Source organism: Amblyomma maculatum, chromosome 4 (genome assembly GCF_055883805.1).
Source record: "Amblyomma maculatum isolate TAMU_Amacu chromosome 4, ASM5588380v1, whole genome shotgun sequence".
In the NCBI taxonomy this organism is placed as follows: Eukaryota; Metazoa; Arthropoda; class Arachnida; order Ixodida; family Ixodidae; genus Amblyomma; species Amblyomma maculatum.
In genome coordinates, this window is record NC_139347.1 from 21,297,292 (window position 1) to 21,322,535 (window position 25,244).

Here is a 25,244-nt window from a genome sequence, read left to right on the forward strand (position 1 = left end):
GAGAATGGGTAAAGAGGTTAGAAAAAGAAATTTACGGTGCGAATGAACAAACAGTACAAATTGTTGAGGTACTTAGAACGAGAAAAATAAGATGGATACATAGCATGAAAAAGCACTGAAAAAAGGTAGAGGGGGAGCCTCAGTTCGCAAGCCGAGTCAACGTTTCTACAAGTGGACTTGAGCGATAAGGCTTTGGGGATAATTCTACTGTAGTGTTTATTTGCCAGAACCCCGCCGATTGCACAGTGATTCTTCCGTGCAGGATTCGGGTGAGCAGCTCTACTCTGCGGCGATGGCGCGAGCTCATTGCGGCGCTTGATCTTCATTGCTGGCGGCAGATGGAGTGTTCCACGCTCCCTCCTCGAGACCGGGTGGAAGGCTTCGTCGTAGTGCCCCTACGTTGTCATGCAGACGGAGGGAAAGCTAGACAAGGAGAACCAGGAAAATGTTTCTCATGTCCCTGGCGTGGCTTAGTCGGTTAAAGTGCTCAGCTGGTGATCGGAGGGGTAAGAGTTCGATTCACGATAGAGGAGAACCTTGCCGACGGCCCGTGAAATTTCGCTGGCACATCTCGATCCTGTCAGCATTTGTGAGCGTTATTATAAATGTTTTCATCTTAATATCACAGTACATAGAATTACTTGTCGTTGAGACCACGCACACACTGAATTGCACTCATCTCGCGTTGTCGACGAGAAACACATACAGCACATGTTTTTAATATTCAGCATATGTTATTCCAGTTGTACCGTAGGTATAAGCATGGGTGCCTATTCTATTCGTAATTTATATGTATATTCAACGTTGGAGGTTCTTAAGTTAAAATTTAGCTTTTTGTAGATGACTGCATTTTATTTAAGACAAAGATATCCTCAGGAGACCAAATTAAGTTATATGATCATCTATATAAGGTATCGAAGCAGTGCTCTGAATGGGTATGTCTCTTATGTTTAAGAATTGTTTTGTACTCGGGATATGTGAAAAGAAAACGATTCTACAATAATCCATGCACTATAGGCGAAGCGATACACAGAGCATTCTCAGCTGTAAAATAACTGGGAATTTAGATCGCTAACAACTAGATAGATGTGATTATTGATAGGAAAGTCAGAGAGGTTGGCCGGAATGCGTAAAATCTGGCCTGTTACTCTGTGCTAGGGATGGGGAGAAGAAAAAGGGTCGTGATGGTTGACGATGTGGGAGAAGGCATATGAAAATATATAACAGGCACGGGAACTTGCGTTACAAGAGCGAGTAAAGTTCCGTGTCACAGAAAAAAAATTACAAAGAGCCCACACTGCCTTTACACCCTTCTACTTGCCCTGTCAAGCGCCCAGCAGCAACTCCCCCCGAAGAGGCCTCTTATTCAAACGCTTCAAGGTAGCGGCTAGCGCACTTTGTTCACGCACATACACTGGGCACATCAAGATACGCATGTTGACACTATGCGCGAGTGCCTTTATGTCAAGCGTACCTCTTACTGGGCTTGTTGGTGTGACATTGTGTTAACAAAAGTAAAACAGCGCTAAACTTTACACAAATCCCTCCTGTTCGTCTTTCTGTGTGCTTTGTGTAAAATTTAGCGCAGTTTTTACTTTTGACTTTATTTCCCTCTTGTGGTAGAAAAGTAACCTGCCCAAAGCTCTATTGTTGGTGAAGTTGTCAACGTATGAAGCTTGGGCATGGCCTCCCCTACACGTCTTCTTTATGGCGTCAATTAACCACAAAAAAAAAATTGCAAACGTCGAAGGAGTAGAAAAGATAGCAGATTGATTTATTTGCAATATATTCAGAAGAACTCACATCTTAACACAAATGGTAAATTTTCCTGGCTTAGAATCACTCCAGGCGAGACGCACAAAGCCCGTACAGAAATTGTTGTATGTAAATGATAATAATCTAATGAAAATCAATGGTAATGAGTACATACCACTTCAATATCGTTCAGAAATATCGAGCTGATAATAATACATATAGGTGCCCATATTTTGTCTACACATTTACGAATTTCAACACCGTTGGTGTGCACTGTGGATAGCCGAAATGTGGAAATATCTCTTGTTAATTTTAGAGCCTCTGGTGGCGAACGTTTTAATAGATCGTATGATGTGTACGTGCATATTATTCGCACGATTGTATCATGCGTCATTGTATGCAAATCTCTCTCTCTCTCTCTCTCTCTCTCTCTCTCTCTATATATATATATATATATATATATATATATATATATATATATATATATATATATATTATGTTGATTTTTTTCGCTATCATATGCAAAATTGTGCTCTTTTCTGCTTGCAGTCGAGCTACTTCTCAGTATAAATAAATAAATAAATAATCAAATCTCGCATTAAAGTTGGCTGGTAATGCTTATTCTTTATAGTCATCCATCATAATAGCGGTCACCCCAAGAAGCCCACGTATAATTTAGAGTTCTTCAATTCCAACAACTTGATGCTTCTATAAGCACACGTTATACTTTTGAAGGGTGCAGTCAGAAAATCTTGAATTCTTGATGACAAACTTGAATGGGTAGCGTTGCCAGTCCCCAAACAACAGTGATGCTCGAAGCCTTTTACTCTTTCTCATTATTCTGTATGAAATGGTATTTTCTGAACGCGTGAAAGCACAAGTAACTTTCTTCACACATATGTCGCCATTTTCCTCCTCTACGATCAAACCCTGCAATGAGGAAGTGTCACGTCACTCTCATCCGTGAACATTCCGAATCATCGTTGTTTGCGGCACTCAAATGGGGTCACAGCACGAAAGCTGCGTATCGCAGACTGAGTCTCGTGATCTTCTAGAAGATATAGACAAAGATGAAGATAAACAAGACGATCCCGATGATGTCGTTGAGCCTTCGCCGGGATTTGCCACCGATTTACTGCCATACGCAGTCGTTCTAGCGTGCTAGGATAGGCGGTGCGGTTTTCGTGTCACCTTTTCACACAACTATTGTTCTATGTCGTCGTGTAGACTCGACAGCAGACTAGGTAAAGTTCGAAAAACATTTAGCATAATAATGTGACCCAACCTCGATTTCTTACATTGGCAGTTCGATTTTTTTTCTGCTGTGTCTTCATTCTCCCTCTAAGCCGACGTTGGGTTCTCGTTCCCGGAGAATCAGGCGCACTATTTGCGAGAGTGGTCCTGCTTATTTACATATACTTATGCACCTTCTAATATTTGCTTTTGCGCGTATGCAGTCAGCGTTGTTACTTAGGCGCTTTGCAAGTACACTGCCGACGCCTGCGCTTTGTTCTTAGGTTTCTTCGAATAGACGGCCCCCGCTTTTGGCAGCAACTTGTATGGGACTCCCAAGTAAACCACGACGTCCGGCCGCAGATGACCGATGTCTGTGGGCGGTGCCGAGACGCCGACATCCACAACCAAATTCCGAGCATCAAATTTTGGCGCGTCTACTGCTTTTCAAGCAGGCGCACTCAGAAGCACCAATAGTCACTCGAGAACGCTAAAACTGACAGTTCAGCGCGGATGGAGACAATATATAAAAAATGAACCAAAAACGAAATGTTCAGAAAGCTGTGAAAATGAAGCGGGGACATCGGACGCGCGTAGTTCTTTCAAGGGATTACCTGCGACTATTCGCGACATAAGCGGAGACGACATCGTTTTGGTCGATGCATGTTTTGCTGATAAACAGCCTTGCTTTTCTGCGTGCGTACGCCTCCGTCAGCTAGTGCTGTAGTTACGCGAACGAAGTGTTTGAATGGTGAAAATATTATTTCGAGCAAGTTTCTGACGGCTTAACTTGTTCATGCCATTGCCGCTTTTGCGCGATGGTTAAGGCGCTCGACTCCTATGGTCAAGGACGCTGGGATCGAATTCCGGCTGCGTCTCCTGATTTCGATGGAGGTTAAAAGCCAGACGTCTGTGGGCTGTGCGATGACACTGAAGGTTAAAGAGCCCCAGGTAGTCGAAATGCCCGGAGACATCCTCTACGGTGCCTCAAAGCCTGAGTTGCTCGGCGACGTTAAACACTATAAACCTAAAGCTAAACTTGTACTGTCGCGTACGTTCGTGTTTTTTGGCTTGGTTTTCAGGAGAATATTTGCTGTTTGCTTCACTACTTCACCTGTATGCATCTAGGCTTTCGACGTGCACGTGGTATGCACCAAACAGTAGTTATTACCGCAACTGGCTGGGTAATACAGACATTAATCTATACCTGAGCCAGAGAGCGAGCTCTCATTTCCACTCACTTTGTGCTGTGATAGTGACTTGTAGGTGATGGCGAGACAAACGTATCACCATTGATTCATCATTTAGGAATAGCGAAAGAAGGGTAGGATATTTTTGTTCTTTCTTAACAGAAAAAGGGATTACAAGGCTTAATTGTGTTTTGCTGCCACAAGTAAGATATAGCGGCCGATAGTTGGGTCAGTTTTTTTTTTCTTTTCATATAAGCATCTCAATTCTTTCCCCATCGTTCTAAATCCCCTCCAAATATACTGTGTCTTATTGTGATCGTAGCATCTTTGTTGTTTATGTATAGCTCTCTTAATTTAGGCTTTGAGGAAGCAACGCTTGAAAATGAACTTGAATGCCTGTAGATACATTCGTATAAGGCAGTTTCTGCGTCTTGCGCGTAGCGACGTTCCTTACCCTTTTGGCGAAGTAATTTACTTGTAATTGCAGGAAGAACAATATAAAGGAATAATTGATCTGGTACATTTATTTTCTCATAACCTTCTCTATAAGAGTACAGTCCAGATAAGTACCGCCTTAATAGAAGGAAGTCGATGGAGCGGCGCAGATATATATGTAAACAATTGATATGTGCAGTACCACTGCGAGCTCGCACAGAACATGTGGCCAATCGCAAAACACTAATACCTCTGTCACACGGGCAGTTTCAATGCCCATTGAGTCGATAGATATCGATCTCAATGGGGATCGGCCACAGCCACACAGCGATTTACAATGATGATTGAACTCGATCGACATTGACTCAATGAGGTTCGCGAATGGCCATTGGAATGCCAAGGAACATTGAGAGCAGCCCCGAACTTAGTCAAAGGTGAAAAACAAGACATAAACTTAGAAGAAACAAATCACCTTTTGGAGGTAATCATTTAGACTACATTAAACATTTCACCAACTAGTATTTCGCGTCAAAATGATCGCTCTATAGAATATGTGGCATTCAGGAGTAAACAAACTGACGGCTGTCTAGCTGTTTTCTGTGGCAGTGCGACATTCTGCAGTGTTTCGCTCATGTTCGCCCTTTACAATGCTTTGCGACAACCCAAGAGCCACACATGTGCTTCTAACGATAGCGCCTACGAATGCAGCGAAGACTGTCGAGCTGTGGCAGGATTGCTGGCGCAAAATGAATGCGGCGATTGAACATCGTTCGCCGTCGTTTTGCTGTTGCTTCCCTGTGGGTCAGGCCGTGCTGTGAGGTATTTGAGTACCCTTCTCTGAACGAACTTTCATTTAATAATAGCTGTTAGTGCGGTATCAGCCTCGTTTTATCCTGTTTCACTTCATATTTTTACTGGGTGTTATTACACGTGGCGCCATCTGTGGGATGACACGCTCGCTACTCAATAGTCATTGAAATTTGTCGTATGTCATTGGTGCATCTCGATGACCCTCGAAAATTTCAATGGCCATTCACTCAATAGGCATTGAGATTGCCCGTATGATAGAGGTATAAGACAGCTTCTTCGTATTTTTCAAGCATCCTTGAACTTGTCTTGCGTTGTTTTGCGTCATTGTTTGCATCATTTCAAGAATTGTGCAATGTCGTATACATCGTATTCAGCGTTATGCCTAGATTTTATTGCAGAAATACACTTAATGGCTACATGTTCAACATGTTCAACGTATTTTGTCCGTAGTCTATTAGTACACTACGGGAGGAAACGACTTACTTTCCTGTACCATACAAAGTAAAAAACAAATCAAAACACTCGTGACGACGCATTTCTTTTGAAAATTACTGTAAAGAATTACGAAAGTAATACAGACGAAAACGAAATATGTTTAATTTAGACAAAATACGATTCGCACCAGACTTGTTGGACAGCGACACGTAAGGCATTTACTAGGACAGTTCTGCTGAAGCTGAATAAAGGTGGACCTGCTGAATGCGCGAGGCATAGTTACGCAAGCAGGTTTACAATAAATCATGTATTTATAAAAAACACACACTATACGCGAGTTCAATTTAACTTATGTATGAAAGATTTCCTCGCTAGAGGACCTCAAGAAACCTCCTGAAAACGTTGCATTCTAATATTTTTAAATATTTGGGGTGCCGTTTTTTTATGACGCATTCTTTGTTGCAATCGAGCTTATGTTAGTAGCTTCCTTGGCGCATGCTTCTGTTCGTGCTGGCATGTGCATGCAGCAGGCCCGATTTTCTGGGTGCGATGTTTTGGTCTGCAAGGTTTTCTAAACGCGTGCATAAAGTATCTGTAAATATCACCACGCTGATGCTTTATGATCCTTCTGGCTTGTAGCTGCGATATCTATGGTACATAGAAAATGCTACAGGCATGGATAGTAAACGAAAAACAAAAGAAATTAGAAACATTTCAATAATGTGTGGAAACTGATAACTGGAAACGTGATGAAGAGAGCATTATCAGCATTAATTGCCACTATTTACGGTATGTTCACTTGAGTGACCGGACACTTTGATAAATGTTAAGAAAAATGAAGAGAACGCTCAAATTTCGTCTTAATAGTAGGCACAATAGCGTCTTTATCACTGTTGTCGGCACCGGCAACCGCCAAATAGAAGCACTTCCCTTCATATGCCTGTCTTCATTGAGCGCAAATTAGCCTCCACTCCTGCAGTTGTAATTAATCAGCGCGAACGCTGATATCTTGACAATTCTCAATAATTTTTAATGGCGGGGTTTATCTGCTAGCATTCGCACCATTATGCAGGATAATTTATTTTTTCAATATACCTTACCAGCCCCATTTTGAAGCGTAAAGTTTTTATTTATCATATTATATGTGTTATCTGAAATAAATTCGTTCATTTGACAGGCAGCAGTCGTCGCATTTTCTTCCTTGTACGCAGTGGTTATAACGCTTTCCGCATAAATATACATGCCTAATAAAACGCCAAAAATATATCCGGGCTTTAGAGGTAACATGAAACGCTACTCGGTCTAAACAGCCTCGAAACTCATCAAAAACTCCTCTGTTTTCAATGTTCTGAAATGCTTGTTTTATTAGTAATTGGGCCTTGGTTGTCTTTAATTTTGTTGTTTTTGTGACGACTGTTATGACAGTCATGTCAGAACTCGCCTTTCCCTCAGCTATAAGAAAGTTTCAGTCAAAGAACCTTGTTAACAACGGACATTGCAACTTTTTTACAAGCAAGATTACAGCTGCCTTGTTAAATTTAGTGCATCGTATTCCTAATATACAGCTTTCAGCTGTCTATGTTGAAAGAAAGAAAACACCCGAAACCTGTAATTTGAATGCGAGAAAAGTTCCACAGATGTGAGTAGTCCGAGGCATTTTTCTGTTAAACGCGCGACATTTTCCAACATTTTGGCGTCATCTCGAACTACACCAAATTTCTACTCTTTTTTCGCTTTATTTCTCAAGTTAAAAGAAAGGTATGAACGAAAAAAACAAATTAAAAAAACAAAATTTAGAAAAGAAAATTTAAACTTCAGTCAAGACAAAAAGAAGTCTAAAATAAAAGGGCGTAATGCGAAGCCACAATCTAGAGAGAACCGTCCCAAAAACACAATCGACTCTGAGCGTCGTGTGCTACTGGTTCAGGTAGTTGAAGAAAAAGTAGACAGGGTGGTAGAAAGGTACGCTTAGGTTGGCGTAGGAGGCGCGACCGTTGAAGTCTGCTGAGAGGTGATAGCGCGAACGCGCGCAGAGCTTCACGTGACTGCGGCAGCAAGCAAGCATTGAACCTCGAAAATGAGCAGTAGCTACTGCGGCACCAGGAGTGCGAGAACAATAGCCTCTTCTCATCCACATTGCGAGATCAAAGTATAACTAAACGAATAAACAGAAATTCAGCCGAACAGACAGAGTAACAAAACGTGCACACGTGTGAATCTGAGCCTACGGGACTTAGCCTTCGTGCGCTGCTCAGAAAGCAAAAACAGAAAAATGCGAGGGCATCAGAGTATCGGAAATAAATAAATAAATAAAAAGGACCCTTTCAGGAATTCCTGTTCGAAGGAGATACCTTCGGGTTTTTTGCCCGCCTAGCAGCCAACGCCCGGTTGGGGCACGATGAAACAGAAGTGCGCTGTCTCCTCTCTTTCGGCATTCCATGCTACCTTCGTTTCGCGGCGGTTAGGCTTGAATTTCTCAGAGTTCCCCAACTAAGCTTATTGACGTTGGTTCACGTTGCTTGCAGGTCACTCGAGACGGAGTCCTGGCAATGGCAAAACACGAGTGTTGTTGGCGGTCCCATGCTCGCCCTTTCTTTTTCTGATATTTCGATGATCTTTAACCTTAGAGGAAGGTATTTGCACTGTTTAATGTTTTTCCGTGTGCGTGCGCGTGTTGGGGTACGGGGACTGACTGCACACATAGCATTCTTTCACTGGCCTTTTTCAAGAATGCGAAACCGTCTTCTCCGGTTCCTAGTAATCGTGAGAGCTGCGCATTTCTTTCTTTTTTTAATGTGGAACAGCGTTTCTCATGTGCTCTAGGTAATGTTTTGACGCATGGTGTTTGTAAAGCCGTTGAACATGAGCAGAGGCATGGTAGAGCCACATCTGCGCTGAAAACAAAAGTGAACTGTCGAATTCACTCACAATTTTGGGACTTCATTCTTTATCTGTTGTTTGTAAAGATTCTTCATATAATCTCTTTTTAGCTCTGATAGATTGCCCGTATTACTTGTGTTGCTTAAAGGTAGTGAAAAATTCACATAATACCGATACGTGGCGACAAGAGAAAAAACGGCACAATATGGCGACAGGGTGAAAGACAATATAATGGCTGGTATAGCGCGATGGCTTCTCTCGCGCCACTGCCAACCTTCTTCTCCGCAACAATATACACGCTTTCTATAAACTGAGGCACTCAAACTATACAGTTGGGTAGCACAAGAGGTCTACATTACCATTTGTTCCTTCGGGAAAAAAGAGAAAACCCTTTACTGATGATACAGTATGCATCTGAGGGCAGCCCATATCAGCGGAGGAACGTTTACACTTTCAGATACGCACGTTTTGTTTCATTGCTGTTGTTTTTTCGGATGGCAGATTGGAATAATCAGCGAAAATACACAACCTGTTATTCAGAATACTGCTTCTCTTTCCATTAAATCTCACCAGCGTCCGTTGATAAAGGATAACTGCTCAACTACATGCGCTCAATTAATTATAGCCGACGCTTCATTCGTACTACACGACGGATGGCTGAATTACAGGTTCGAAATAAATTATTCACGCACGTATGCACAAAATTCTTGCTGTGTAAGTGCCGAACAAGTAAATTAGTTGTGCATCAGATGATGCATACTTCAAGGAACGCATATATTTATAACTGATTTTTCAGTTAACAAAAGGTTTTTTTTTTTTTTCATGTGGTTTTCTTGTTCTCGAGATACTTTTTTTCATGGTGCGTATACGTGTGTATGTTTCGCCCTGTTATTGCACGAAATACACCGGCTAGCACATTGGCAGGGCACGTTTATGACACGAGCGGTAGTGATGAAGGAATTGCATACATATTATTGCTTGGAGCGGAATGCAAAGGCACTTACGAACTACCTCTACCAGCTACCAGTACCAATCTACGTGTCTATGTGAGTAACACAACAAAAGCGCTGATCAAAGCTACCGCTGTTGATTTTGATGAAACGGTAGGACATGCTAATTAGCGGTATTGGACATTTTACTTGAGAAACAGAATGGCAGGAATAAAGGTGAGGCCATTTATAGCACTGTTTCACAGTGAGAGCTTTATGAACACGACGAATCTTTATAGTGGTGAGCCAAAATAAATAGCGATAATCACTGTAACAAATGACTGCAATGTGCACTATATTGATAGGACAAATATTTTATCTACTCTGAACCTAGCTGTGAACCTAGTCAGGTGCAAGTACTCACCTTCTGTTCGGGGTCCTTTAGTTTGTATGTAAGGAAAATAAGAATAGGAATAAACTTCAAACTTCAACTTCATCTGCAAATATCCGCCGCAAATTACCCCTAATATTTTTCCGGTACTCCTCTATGTCAAAAAAAAAAAAATGAGTCTCACAAGAAGAGTTTTACCTGGATTTTGGATCACACAGGGAGCTACGGTAATAGAAGACGACATAAATGTAGTCAATGTAATGAGAAGAAAAAATAACCAATGATCGCTAAGGGTGACCAACTTGACCGCACTGGAAGGCAAGCCTAGCAGGTTCCTGCACTTGGATGAAATGTGTGCACCAGGGACAAGAGCGGGTTAACTGCAGGAAAAGGTTTGATACCTTAGCCCTGCAGTGGTCATAGATAAGCTAATTGTGTTTTTGACAACAGCTCAAGTGTTAGTATTGCACTACCTAAATGCGGCAATGGTTGGATAGAACGTAGCCCCAGTGAAGAGATTTGATTCCGTACTCTTTAGGCTTTTTCCATGTGACCATCACGTATGAGTTCCCGTAACGATTTTCTCATTTTATTTCGCTGTGCGCACGCACGCACGCACGCACGCACGCACGCACGCACACACACACACACACACACACACACACACACACACACACACACACACACACACACACACACACACACACACACACACACACACACACACACACGCACACACGCACACACGCACACACGCACACACGCACACACGCACGCACGCACACACGCACACACGCACACACGCGCACACGCGCACACGCACACACACACACACACACACACACACACACACACACACACACACGCACGCACGCACGCACGCACGCACGCACACACACACACACACACACACACACACACACACACACACACACACACACACGCACACGCACACGCACACGCACACACACACGCACGCACGCACGCTTGCCTTCCAACTAAGTCACGCATGCCTCCAATTAAGTCCCCTCCAACCTCCTAAGCCTCACAGCCTCACAGCCTCCACTCACTCACTAATTCACTTAAGGGCACTCGTGCGCTCGCTCGCTCACTGTCACGCTCACCAGTCAGCCACTTGCTTAGTGAGTGAGTTAGTGAGGGAATCATTCACTCACTCACTCACTCACTCACTCACTCACTCACTCACTCACTCACTCACTCGCTCACTCACTCACTCACTCACTCACTCACTCACTCACTCACTCACTCACTCACTCACTCACTCACTCACTCACTCACTCACTCACTCACTCACTCACTCACTCACTCACTCACTCAATCGCTTATCTTGAGGTGACCTATTGGTCCGGATACGCAACAAAAGTGTAGCTTATTCACCAAACAAACTGATTTTCATTCGGCTCTGGACATGGTGATTCGGGACCCAAGGATTGAAATTGCACGCTCCTGATGTGTGCTTCCTCTGATGGTGGATTTACAAATGGGAAAAATCTTTGACCCAACAAAAGTAGTGAGACAGCATATGTACGAAGTGATAACGACAGAGGGAGGCTGAGGAAAATGCGGAAACGACTGCACATTTTTTTCTTCCCAATGCTCGTGTGATGATAATTAAGCAAGTTTTCCGGAGTAGTAGAAGTAAACGTGATTGTACAGATGAAAGTTGAAGCACAAAGTCGTCTAACCGACCAAGCTGGGATGACTGCCATAATTCTGAAGGCCTCCTTCACCGCCGCCGTTTTAATTATTTCCAAGCAAAGCAGCACGGGGACCAGACAAACCACTTGAGTGGCGAGTGACGACCGCGACACCGTGCTCTATACGGCCGTTCATTTATCTTGAACCGCGATGTGTAATCACGAGCTAGACACTCGAAAACGATGTTGTTTCTGCTTATTTTTTCCTCTTTTATTTGTCATTTCCAAACACGAGGGAGTGGAGCCAGGATAACATAGGGACGGGCACATGCACGCGCGTTCTGAGGTTTCTGAGTATTAACAGACGAGACCCCGACATTGCGCAAACTGCCGCTTGCTAAATTTCCGGTAGCTGCTGTTCGCTGAATTCATTACATTGAAAAAGTAAAAATGCAGAGGCAAGCACCAAAATAGGGCTTCATAGTGCAACAAGCACAGACGATCGTAAACAACGACAAAAAAAAAGAGAAAAAAAGTTACTGCTGTGGTTCTGGTTTGGCGAGTATCACTGTTTGACGTTTTGTTTTCCTACCCTTTTGCTTGCTTTATGCTATGTTCTGAACCATTCCAAGTAGGGTTTCTGTGGAGTTGGTTCTGGGAAGCTTAAAAGTTTTCTTTCCGTCTTCAAACCCCATTCTGTGCAGCGCCGCACTCTGATTTTTTCAGCTCGTCTTTATTTTCCCGGCCTTTTCCGTTGTTCCGTTCTCGGCATCTGCACTGCGTAGAATACCGGCGCGTATGCATTGGGCGTTCGACCCCTTCCGAGAGAATTTAAAATCTTACTTGGTACTCTTTCCGTTTGAAGTACTCAGAAGTGTTGCTCCGATTTCAGGCATAGCATTGTTTCATTTTGTACTCAAAATACGAATAAACTGTGCGCTCTAGCAGTCGAACGAAGCGAACAACAGGTTAAACAGGAATGGCCGGCTGGTTCCTATATATATAACGATGCTGTAGGCAGCACCAAGTGCGTGACGTCTAATCTTCGTTCCTACATGTTCAGTGGCGCATTTCTCAATGTGAAAAGATGTTGGATAGGATGCTCATAAGGAAGCTTTAGTACATCATAATGTTCTATACTGTATCTTGAACCCTGACAAACAAATGTAGAAACAGTACATTTTAGTGCTGCCGCCTCAGCACCTAATCAATGACTTGATTATAGAGTGCCGTACGCGACCGGCAACCAAACGAATCATGCACAACCCAGCGACGTGTCGAAAGGAGTTAATTTCAAGATGGAAGCAAAGGATCAGCTTGCTCACTTAGTTGCCTTGGTGACTAAATCGCTCTAAACCGCTAGATTGACTCCAAAATGTGCAGTAAAACAACAAAAGAAGAACTACTAGCTCAGAGGGATAGAGCATATTTTTATAGCATGCAGTCAAAAAAACCCAGATCACCTTAGGCAGCCGTTGAAAAATTTATGGCTGCGGGTATTTGAAATGTCACCCTTTTCCCCCATTCCCCTCGTGCCGTTGTGGGTATTGCAGGAGCGCGAGAAATGGCCATGAATGAAAAACAAATGCGTCAAGTGTCTGAAAATTCTAAAAATGTTTTGACACAACTGAGTTCACGTAGTCCGTTCAACTGCCACAAAAAGCGTAGCCCTTGGAAGCACTTTAGGAGTGCATGCACATTTAGAGTACTCACTGGAACTATCGCGCGAGTAGATAACGTGGTACTACGTGCTGCGTTTTTTTATTTCTAAATACTGCAGGCAGCAGCGCTGCCCAAGCAGGAGAGGAAGTACATGCTTTGCATTATAGCTCAGCAAACATATTTTCATTACAGCAAACAACAATAAATGGAGGCAGACGGTTCCACTAATGTGTTGTGAGGGGAAAGTATGAATACTGGTAAAGTTTAGTCTTGCCGAAATATGGGCGTAGTACTTTGGAGTGGTTCAGCCTACTAGATCACTGGGGGGCAGCAAAAATATAGGCATCACGTGACAAACAAGGTGTGTTGTTATATGGCATGTGAAATAATTTCAGCCTAGAGATCCGATGGCGTACTTTAAGGGGTTCTAAAGTAAGCTGCCTCAGCATGTTAGAAATCGAATAGGTTGAACAGCAATTAGAAAAAGTCTGGCTGAAAGATACTGAATGCGCTCTAGTTTGAAAATGTTTTTCTTGTAGCACGGGTCCCAAACTATCGAGGCATACTAGAGAACTGCTTTGACTAGAGAGCGGGATGCTTCAAGTTTGATTTATGAGCCTATTCAGACGCAGACTCTCTCCACGTGTTCATCTAAGACACTACAGGTATGCTTTTATTCATCATGGAGGTTTACGCGAGGTACTAAGAGCATGGGAGCAGTGGTGAGTCAAACGCCAGTGCCTCGACTGGTAAAGCTGCCGTCACACGGAGCGAGGTGAACATGCACCCTGGGTTAAGGTAAATGAGACAGTGGCCCAGGAGCCATTGATATAAATATGTTTAGGACATGAGCTTCGCAGCATGATGTAGTCACCTACTATAGTTCGCATATTTTGCACCAGCCTGCTTGATTGCGTCGATGGACGTCAGCAGATCATAGCTTAATATCGCTTGAGGCCGGGTGGTGCTGTGGATGTGATCCTGTATGAGGACCTTCGGCAGCGACCGAAGGCCCTTCAGGACTCAGTGCTGTGAGTGGCGGAAGCGGGAGGCAGACGGAAGAGAGTCGAATAACGAGTGGCGTGAGCTGCTCAATTGAAAGCTGAGCGCAGAAGGCGCTAAGCTTAAGCGGAGGTGAGGTGGTGGGCAACTCGCTGATGCTGAAATGTCCCTTCACATTGGCAAATCGCCTATTAATTAATTTACCGGTTGTTTGTGGTAAAACGTTTTGGTTCATACTGTAAGGGCACAGCGCAACAAGACACGGGACGAAAGGAAGAAGACGTACACACGAGCACTGACTCGCAACTAAATGTTTATTGGAAAGAAACATATCTTTATACAATTTCTTCAATGATAATGATAACAAGTATATAGAACTTGCGCAAAACACATCAGAAAGGGTCAACAAAAGATATGAAAAGTTATAATCACTTAATGGTAGTTTTTTTCTGACACGTTTTTTCCCCTCTCCCTTGAAGGTTGAGGAAACGATTAAGAATTATCAAGGAACGCCACCCCTTTATCTATTAGTATGACCAAAGGCTGGCTTATACATTGCGACTTAGTTGCGAGTCAGCGCTCGTGTGTACGTCTTCTTCCTTTCGTCCCGTGTCTTGCTGCGCTGTGCCCTTACAATACGAATCGATACCAACTCGCCCAATGGTCTATTCTTCTTCAAACGTTTTGGTCCTTGCATGGTTGTAGGCGTAGTGCTTCGATAAGAACCGGGTTAGATAATATAAGTACAGCTGCAAAGATAGGTGTAGTGATATCTTAACGGCTATAGTTGCCTTATTTAATTATTCAGATTTATTTCCATTTTTAAATAATTCATCAATTTTTTGCTGGAGCATCAGTGGGATGGAGTTACGACGCAGGCGAGTTTGCGAGTTGTGCAGTTTGATTGGAAGACACTTTTCAGTGTTACGGCACTTTTAGCCTACCACGATATATTTCGACGATTTTCGGTTCTGTTCGAATCGCATCAGTCAAACGTAGCTTCGCTATCCCAGGTTACATTTACCGTGACTTGAAGTGCGCGGCCATGAATACAATGACAAAGTTTAAGGCCAAGAGCATACCTTACTTCCAACGAACACCAAATCAACTTTTCCTAATAAGTGGTTAGGGAGAATATTTGAAAGTGTCTAAACATATACTGTAGTTACACCTTTGTAAGCCTAAACAGCGTATTAGTTTTAACTAAACAGACAGGTTCAGCAATGTCTGAAAATCTGTAACGTCATATTTCATTTGTACGTTGCTGTCTCAACATGCACTGGCCGTAACTACACATTTGTAAGTCTAGTTGAGTTCAATTATACTTGGCTAATCCTATTTATACTTCTTGCGTAAAGTGTGCATTTATCAATGGTCAATGGCAGTCATTTTTTTATTTTGTGGTTAGAACTGTGCTTAAATGTGTACGAAAACGTGATCGTCTTGGTAAATTCGAAGCACCAGCGGAGACGGTGCCAAAGTAAAAGATGAAAAGAAAGATAGCATACTTAGGATAGTCCACATTTTGAAAATATATGGTGGTGGAAACGAATGCAAGACAATTTCGCATCACACACTTGCTTCATATACAAAAAATACACAGGTGGCCTTTTGTCTTTAAGCTCGATCCGCTCGATAGTAGTTTGTAGTTTGAAGTTTATTGTATTTCAAAGGTTAACAAAACATGAATAGTGTAGCCTACCTTTCGCCTATTGGTGCCTTGTTTTTATTCGGTCCTGTATTGTCTCGATAAACTGTACTGCATTTGTCAGGAGCACTGGGATTGAAGTTTAGTTTCAATTTCCACCATGAATTTCTCAAACTCTCAGTGCTGAGAGATGTGCGCACTGCCAAAATTGATTCCACCTATTTCCACAGGTCACAGAGACCAATACCTTTTCGCTTTCTCGTGTTTTTATTTGTTTCGTTTTGTTGATCTGCAGCCTATAGACCTGTGAACGTACACGGCCCCGGGTAGAAAAGGAGTTGATAGATAAACATACTTGTTCCATGAAAGAAGCACTGCGGGAGGGAAACTGCCCTCAAGTGCCTCAGGCACTTATAGAAATGAAGAGCTGCTAAAGCAGACGCATTTAAATGTAACGACTTTCGGTGTTGCACCTAGTGTGTATGTGCAAGTCAAGAACTGCTCTATCTTTTCGTTTTACTGATTCAAGGGACAGTGACAATGTGCTTTCGTTTGAACTATACTTGAAGTTTGGGCTGCGCTCACATCATTCAAATGGAAATGTAGAGAAATCCTGCACAAAAGCCGGAAAACAAGTAGTGCGTGCCCGTATTTACTACCTTGCTTTTGAAGTTTACATTGCGAAAAAAGGTTCCTCCGGCATATTTTTCTTTTCAAAAAAAGCTCTGTGTTTCTTTCAGAGTGTTCAACGCTTGAAAGTTTAAATATATTTCATCGCTAAACCTAGCAGTTTGGTGGAGGCAATTTCAGGAGCTGTACTGTACTGTGCTGTATGCACCACACTAGTTCTTGCTGTTATCCTTTGTTTAAGCTCACGATAATTTGCGCAAGGAATCAATGACACAGCAAACAACACTCAATATTATCTTATTTAAGGACCGATAAGAACAGAGAATTTCAAATTTGTTTTATTTCAGCAGGAAGCAAATAAAATACAAGATGAGGCCTTCAGCAGGTTTGTGCCTTGAGATTGCATGCTGTACGAGGGGAAGAATTGCTGAACATGAAATCGTGAATAACTACTCCACAATATCTTTATAGCCTCCCTAAAATTTCTTTTTTGCTGCATAAACATTCTGTGCTTCTTGTCAAATATTCTTTCTGTGAGAGTGCCGTTGCTAAGCGATTCGTTTTCCTCGACCTCGAGGGTGTTTATTCACGTGCTTCATAAGACCTTCCCAAACCTTCCTAAAGAATTTATCTTTCCACTATGGAGTCTCTTTTTCCTCGAGGTTTCTACGCTTTCTGAGAACTTGGAGGATAAAATGTTAAACGGCCAGAAGAGACTGCCACGACTGGGGAATAAAGGAGCGGTAAAGAGGGTGATTGCTCAGGGCTCCGCTCTTGGAAAAGTTCCGCTTCATGCACCTCACTCCTCTATCGCCTCAGGCATGCACGCACGAATACGGCGGCTTGAAATGCCGGTGCAGCCTCGTTTCTAGTTTACTGAGTCATTTATTCATATTATCTCTGTTTATGTTTACTCTTAACGGCGTTTAGCTGTCGTTCTCAGAGGACGGCACTTTTAGCTTGAGTATCCGGATGCCTGTTTACTGCTGTTCCTCTCTCTGACTTTGACGGCCTCCTGACGTTCTCGCTAGCATACAAGGTTTTTTTAGACTTGATGGAAACGAAAGTGATTTGTTTAGTGCCAGTCACAAAGCATCTGTCGGAATCTCCTGAAAGGAAGACGAAGGAGCAAGAACAGGGGGGAGAATACAAATACGATTGAGCGTTGCGCAGAGCTGAAGAAAAGAAAAGTCAGACATTGAACAGTGAATGAAGAGGAGCCTCCACGAAACCATTTCGCAAATGTTTGTGAGCCCTGGATGCAGAAGCGTTGGTGCGCAGCATCCGATTTACGGTTCTTTACCCTTGCGCTGGACAGAGATGCGTTTCTATTCCAGAGCATCTCTGGAATAGAAACGTGTCCTCTTGTGCTTTGTTTTGTTCCACTAGCTTGGTGACTTGTCTGCTATTTGCGTAGCTGCATTTTTTTCGTAGCAAAATTTTCTAAACTACTTTCAAGGATAACGACACCAAAAATCAAATAAAACACTTCGCACGTGGTGTCTGGAGGATAAAGCAGCAATTCATTTGAACCTCACGTGACTTCTCTCATTTTGGTCGGCAAGTGAAGTGTAATAATTAACTAATCTTATCAAGACATGATATTCAACGCTCGACACCTCGCCATACCGGTACAATCACCGCGAACTTAGCGCCTCGTCCGAGGACGGGGCAGTCGCCCCGTGACCGTGGCTGCCTTCACGGAGTGTCGCGGCCCTTTTCAGTGTAGGACCTCCCAGGTAGGATCCTCATGCGCAAGCTGAAGATTTAGGGCAAGCTTTTACAAAAGGTATTGCTTCAAAGGACAAAGTCGTGTGGCCAAGTGTGTGGCTCCTTGTTTCCTTTATTTGCGCCATTACGAGATGCTTTGGCAATCATGCTCCAGGAAAATTGAATTCTGCTCTAATGAAAACTGAAACATGCACTAGGTTGCCATTGTGACCTCTCATATTATACCTGGAGATGCAGTTAACTTTTATGCACAAAAATATGCCTCTGTAACAAGTATTCCTAAGAGGTGGACGAAGCAATACAATGCAATCGCATCATTTTCATAAATATATGCCACTGAGTAACGCTCTCGAAATTACGATACATGCTTAGTTACAAAGGACTGCATCACTCACTTCCTACCTCTCCTTAACTCGAATCATATATTTTAATAATAATATTTCCATAGTTGTATTTCTCCGTAATTATTGGTAGGGTTGTTCATCTCTCTTACGGACTAGATTGAACCGGTGATGTTGGCATCATGCGATCGGCTGCAGAGAATAATGCAGCGCCGCCCTATATGACACACATTCAATTCAAACAATTAGCACCCTTCAATACTCTGCTCACCTTCAGACCTGCAATTTGATGGCATTGTCTAAACACATAGGAGCAGCCGCTGTACCACGCTACGTTTCTCTTTTATTCCTTTTATTTTTGGTGGTTGCTCATTTTCTACTCTCAGTGCTCTTCATGGTGACCCCAAGGTTCTCTTCACAGGATCATAGGGCTAGAGTGCAGTTTCACACTATCCCACAAAAAAGCTTTTCCTGGGCTAGCTGCAGAGTGTAACGAAACTGTTGCTTTGTTACGCTAATATCAGTTTGCACATAAAGTGGTTAAGGAAGGGTTTACGAGGAGGGCTGTACAAGGGTGTACGCAGAGTATGTTTCCATTATGAGACTCAACAACGCGAATGGAATGACTAAGGTTAGAAAAGCCACTTTTTTGGGCAGGCATCATACATTCCTCGTTCTTTCCATGCAGATATGCGCACTTAAGTCGTTCGGAGTGCTTAGGCATTTATTTACTAGGCAGTTAGTGGTCAAGCTGTCTATGATTAATTTTTTTTTGCTTAAAGAAAGGGTGTCAAAACTAAACATCATAATAATTTGAAATGGTGGGATAATTCGAAACAAATATTTTCTTCGGTGTAAACAATATGGCCCTCTGATACATCTTACAGTGCGCCCATTAGAAGCCCACCAAGCTAGTTTTATCTGTTCGATTAGTTCTTCATTTAGGCTTTGTAGCCGTGGCTTGGTGTTGGCGGAAGAGATGCTGAAAAGGAAGTTCATCCTTATGAAACTTCAGTTTTATTCTGGATGTGTTCTCTCCGGCGGATGGGTTAAGGAGATGTGGAAATTAAAGTTCTGCGCTTTCAAAGACAACAAGTCGCAGACATGCGTAGCCGAAGTCTCGACACTCCTTGCAGAGAAAAACGCCGATCAGAGTTTAATGCGATAAACGACCTTTAGTAGTAGTAGTGGTGGTTGTAGTAGTAATTGTTGTTGTGGTAGCAGTTACACTAAGCAGTGTTATCGAATGATCTCAGCCATTATAGTGAATATGGACGTTTAGACACCTGAGTATTGTACACCAGTTCAAGAACACCATAGAAAGCAACAAACGCTCTCCAAATTACTTAGTGCGGTGTCAAAAGCTGAATGGAAGTGATGCAACGAGATGATGTTGTAATGGACGGAGGAGCAAGGCAGCTTTTCGACGTGCTAATTGCTTTTCTTAGTTTATTCGCGGGTAATTACGGTTCTGCTAACAGTTGCAACAGCAGGCACCTGATATTCTCCAGTGTCGCGTCATTTAAAATAAGATGGAGCATGCCAGTCCGACACACGGACGGTCATTTGCTGCCTCTCAGCCACGAACGGCTCGCCTCAAGCCCCACTTTCCTTTGGCATATCAGGGCACTCAGTGTCATCTGCATGAAGAGCTTTCTTTCTTTCGTGTAAAGCTTCGTATCGCATGCATTGCCCTTGTCCGTTCTGCTTTTCTGTTTTCGTGTCTTGTCCTGCGACTTGCAATTGAAGAATCTGTCTTATAATGCTCGCGATTAAGTGGCAAGTACCATCTTGGCTTATTACATGTCTGGAAGATTGAGCAGCACAAAGCTTTCGGTATCCTTAAAATTATAAAACACAAAAATTTCTCTCAAACTGTCTGTAGGTTTCGTAATGCAACCAAACACGCAGCAGCCTTGTGTTGCGAAAGTAAAAAAAGACTTCCAATTTCTAAGTAAAACTACTCTCTTGATGCGTTCTGAAATCATGAAGGCACTTTCCTTTTTGCGCAGTACACAAATGGCCGTAAATCACACTAACAATTTCTATATTGAGAGTATTTTGTTATGAAATTAGTTCGGAATTTTTTGTTTCAAGAACCGTAGCTTAGTCTTCTCATTTTGAAGCATCGCTACTTAAAAACCACAAGTTGTCATCTGCATCTGATCACGTTAGCTGCACTAACAAGCTGGAAAAGAGTACATCACAAAGCATATTGGGAGTTTGGAGCAGTCTTTCATTACAGGCATTATCGTCTGGCATAATGCCTAATAGTTGGCGTACAGCCTACGTCGTAACAATTGCCAACTTCGTGGTCACTTATCTCCACTTAACTAGCTCCTTTCGTTGACTAGCGCTGTCTGAAAGCTGTTGGAACAGGTCGTACATTCGTGAATTGTAACATACTTACAAGAGGATAACATAGTCTTCAAATACCAGAACGGCTTTCGTAAGAGATATTCACGTGACAACTCGCAGCCTTTAGTAATGACATAGATCGAGGATAGCAACAAAATCGACGCGATAACTGCAGACTTTTCTAGAGCTTTGGCCGCATTCCTTCTCACAGGCTCCCAGTGAATCTAGAACATCGAGACTTTCACGCACATATTATTGCATAAATGAGATTTTTTGTTACTTTGAAGACAGTTCACAAGAATAATTCACTCTTTTGTTCTTTTCATGTCTGGCGTTCCTCAAGGGAGCCTACATGGCCTTTTGGTTTTTCTAATCTGTATTATGATCTCCCTAACAGCATGCCATCGAGAGTTGAACTGGTTGACGATGATGACTGCGTGATTTACCGTAACATTTCTACCCACACGATCACCAATCTTTGCAGGCAGACCTATATATACTAAATACATCGCGTGAAGAACAAAAAATTATTCTTAATCATACTAAAACAAAGTGCATGTCTTTTGGACGCTATTTTTCTTGTATTCCAACCTCTTATCGTATGATAACGAAGTTTTCGAACGTACAGTCGAGGGCGATTTGAAGGTTATCGCGCGAGCGTCGACCGAGAACATGAACAGCGCCATGGCCCAGAATTCTCTGCCGAGGCAAGGGAGGTATCAGGCCAGCTTCCCTCACTCTTTTTGCTGTTCCTTTAGCAGCCATCACTCCCTTCTGGGACATAACTTTCTTTTTTTTTTTCTTTTGGCTCTTCGAACAGGCAGTGATCGTTGTGCGCACGACGTGTTCTTCGGTATTATCTGAAATTGGACACTTTATCGCAACAAACTGAAAGCTTAGCATAGAGCGAAAGGGCGGTAAGTTTGTCGCGGGGGTGATGGTTGTTGTATGGAACAGCGAACGAAGGAGAGAAGAGCGCAAAATCATGATTTTTCATGTTCCAAACCCGGCCGCCAGGTGCCTGGAGTGCAAGGCTGGTCGACGCTCGCGCGATAACCTTCAAATCGCGCTCGACTGTACGCACCCGTACAAGCACCTAGGAATCAATTTCCATTGCGCTTAACTTGACATCATGACATAAATGTTACTCTCGCATCTGATAACCGCACATTTGGAATAATCAAACGTAGACTAAAGCAAGAGCTTTCGTAGCCTGCGAAACTCGCGTATACCACATTAATCAGACTTAAAATTGAGTACGGATCTGCTTTCTGGGGCCCCTGCTAAGACTACATCATACATAGCATTAAATCCCTGCAAAGTCGTGCCACTCGTTTGATTTCTTCAGATATTCACCGTACACCAGTGCTATAACGTTTTTTTTTTTTTTTTTTCACTTGCGATCAGTCATTTCTTCTCGCCGAGGCAACCCTTTCTGTCAAACGCACTACGTGTCCCTCAACTCCTTACGCACAATTGTTCATACCCAGGAGCATAGTCGAGTGAAATAAACTACCATCAGATATTGCCACTGAAGTTCCACAGATCAAGTTTAAGAAATGCTGTGGAGTCATATCGGAATGTGATGTCTGTGTGTTCTTGGGTTTAGTTATTCTTGTTTAACGCTACTTTAACACCAGTGCAGTTTTTCAAATCCTGCTTTGCAATATTTTTAATGTTGCATTGATCTTTGTATTTTAACTGCCAGGCATTTAAATTTTCATACTTTCTACTGATTTTGGGCTGTTTTGTTATTTTGTTTGTCTCATTTTTTGGGGAGTGAGATTTCACTTCAGTTATTGTAGTTTGCTTATTTTGGAGAGACCTTTACTATTTTTGCGGTCTTTTGACTTCTCATCTCATGTTACTAGTCTTCTAAGTGTGCCCCCCTTATGTTATATATACCCTCTACAAGAGGGTGTTATAAGATATTTCAATAAATTGAAGAAAATAAGTTATTGGAGCTCCAACATCCCCTTAGTTTGACTGTGACACCTCAAGTAGTTGATTTAGGATGAAGTGTTAAAAAAAAGTGGGAAAGACAAAATAGAACAGCTTTTTTTTTTCCAGAAAAAAATTAAAAACATCCAGTCGAGCTCATAGCTTCCTTAAATAACGTTGATGTCTGAATGCACCTTGCTCTTTATTTACATGCGGTTTTTCTGCCTCCATTCGTAACTGTATAAAAGGCCGCTGGGGTAGAGGCAGTCGAAATAATTCAAAGGTATAGGTTTAAGCAGAAATTAAAACTAGTTACCTTGAAGCGTGCAGAGCGGGTTAGAGAAATAACTATAATTACATACATTTTAGTCAAATTTAAGGAAGCAATGGCCATGGGCAGGGCATGCATTGTGAAGACAGAGTAGCCGATGGTCGCTACGAGTTACCATTGGATTCCAAGGGTGGAAGGCGTGGCAGGGAGCGGCAGAAAATTAGGTGCGTGGATGAGGTTAAGAAATTCGCAGGAGTCAAATGGATGCGGCTAGCACTGGATCAGGATAATTGGAGAACAATGGGAGCGGCCTTGGCCCTGCAGTGGGTATAGTGCAGCTGATGATTATGATAATGATGACATCGGAGATGCTATGATGCACCAGCAGCTAAACTCCGCAGCGTTATGAAAAGAATTACCATTATTCAGAGCCTATTAACGTATCTTAAATTGCATTTTAGTCTGCTATGCACAATTCTTAGATTAAGGACCGAATAGAGTTTTGTGTTTGAAGTTATCAAGAAGAAGGAGCACAAAAGGCGACGATCGGGAGGTGTCTGCTGAATAACTGAGTATCATGATTTGACAACGAGTTGTATTTTCTACAAGGATCCTCTAAAGTGCCTTTACCTAGTGTAGATTCGGGGGCTAAGAGTTTCTAAAATATATTTCCGCATCACATCCCTCACGTTGTATGCATCAGGACGGAATACCGTGGTTTTCAGGCCCTTAAGTATGGAAAATAAAAAATAGCAATATCCGAAAAGGCTGTCACCTAGTTTACGAGCGCAAGCAGTGATATAAGACTTTAATGAAACTATCCTATGCACTTCTGTAAAGAATTATCTCCATTGACCTATAGTTATTGATTCCAGGGCCGTACCTTAAATAGTGTGTCCGAGAATAGATACATTGGTGTTGTTTTCACGCATAACTTATCTTGGACAAATCATAATGAATACATCTGTAACAAAGCAGTTCAAAGGTTTGGCTTCCTGCGGCGTATATTAACTAATTCTCCTGTAGAAATAAAGCTACTAATGTATAAACAACTAATTTATCTAGTTTTAGACTATGCTTCTATAGCTTAGAATCCATATACACAATCATAGATCAATGAGTTGGAGGCGGCCCAAATGAAAACAGTGCGTTTTATTTTTTGCCGTTTTGACTGCTCTTTTCCATCTTTTTCGGCACTTGCCTCCCTTAAACGAACAACGCTTTCTGTACGTCGCCGTATCGAATCAATAAAATTCTTACATCGCATATTCAATTATTCAGCCACGCTGTCGTCTAATCACTGCACTTTTGCTCCAGAAATATCAACCAAAAAGTCATCATGAACGTAACTTGATGGCTTTTTTACGAACGAAATAACACAATCAAATTCAGCTTTTTTTTCCACGCACCATTTCATCATTACCTGGGAACATTCGCTCCTTGGATCTCGACAGTTTTGTAACAGACATTCAAGACCCGTAAATATTTTATACATATCTGTAACCCTCCAGTGATCATGTACTCCGCTCTTGTTCATATACGTTTGTTGTTCCATGCGCATTATTGCTTGCATTTTATTACTGTATTCTAGCGTTGATAACTTCACAATGTGCTTCATGCATATATGTCGTAAACACCTACTCCTGATATAGTGCTGCATTGCGCTGAGGTATGTATAAATAAAATAAATAATTATGCATTTTTCAGCCTTTGACGGCGTACCCATGAGGCACAAGCCATCAGTCCAGTATTGGTACTATGTTGACAATGCATTGGTTCTACTTTGGACCAGACACTACGAACACAGTACCAACATCGGACCAATGAATTCTGCGGCCTGGGTAGGCTACGCATAATCCATAGCTAGACCGAGGAAACCAGCCGGTGGTAAGCAGCCCTTTCTAAGCAGCTGTCATGTGACCGCAACACTGACCGGAAGAGCAC

At 42.5% G+C, this 25,244-nt stretch overlaps 1 long non-coding RNA gene across 1 annotated transcript in view; it reads right to left on the reverse strand.

Moving 5' to 3' along the window:
• Positions 1-208: 208 nt before the first annotated feature.
• Positions 209-25,244, reverse strand: part of LOC146190479 (uncharacterized) — a 67,025-nt gene continuing 41,989 nt past the window's right edge. Inside the window, exon 5 of the long non-coding RNA XR_014706508.1 lies at positions 209-423. This is a non-coding gene — a long non-coding RNA (uncharacterized LOC146190479). The remainder of the gene's footprint in view (positions 424-25,244) is intronic.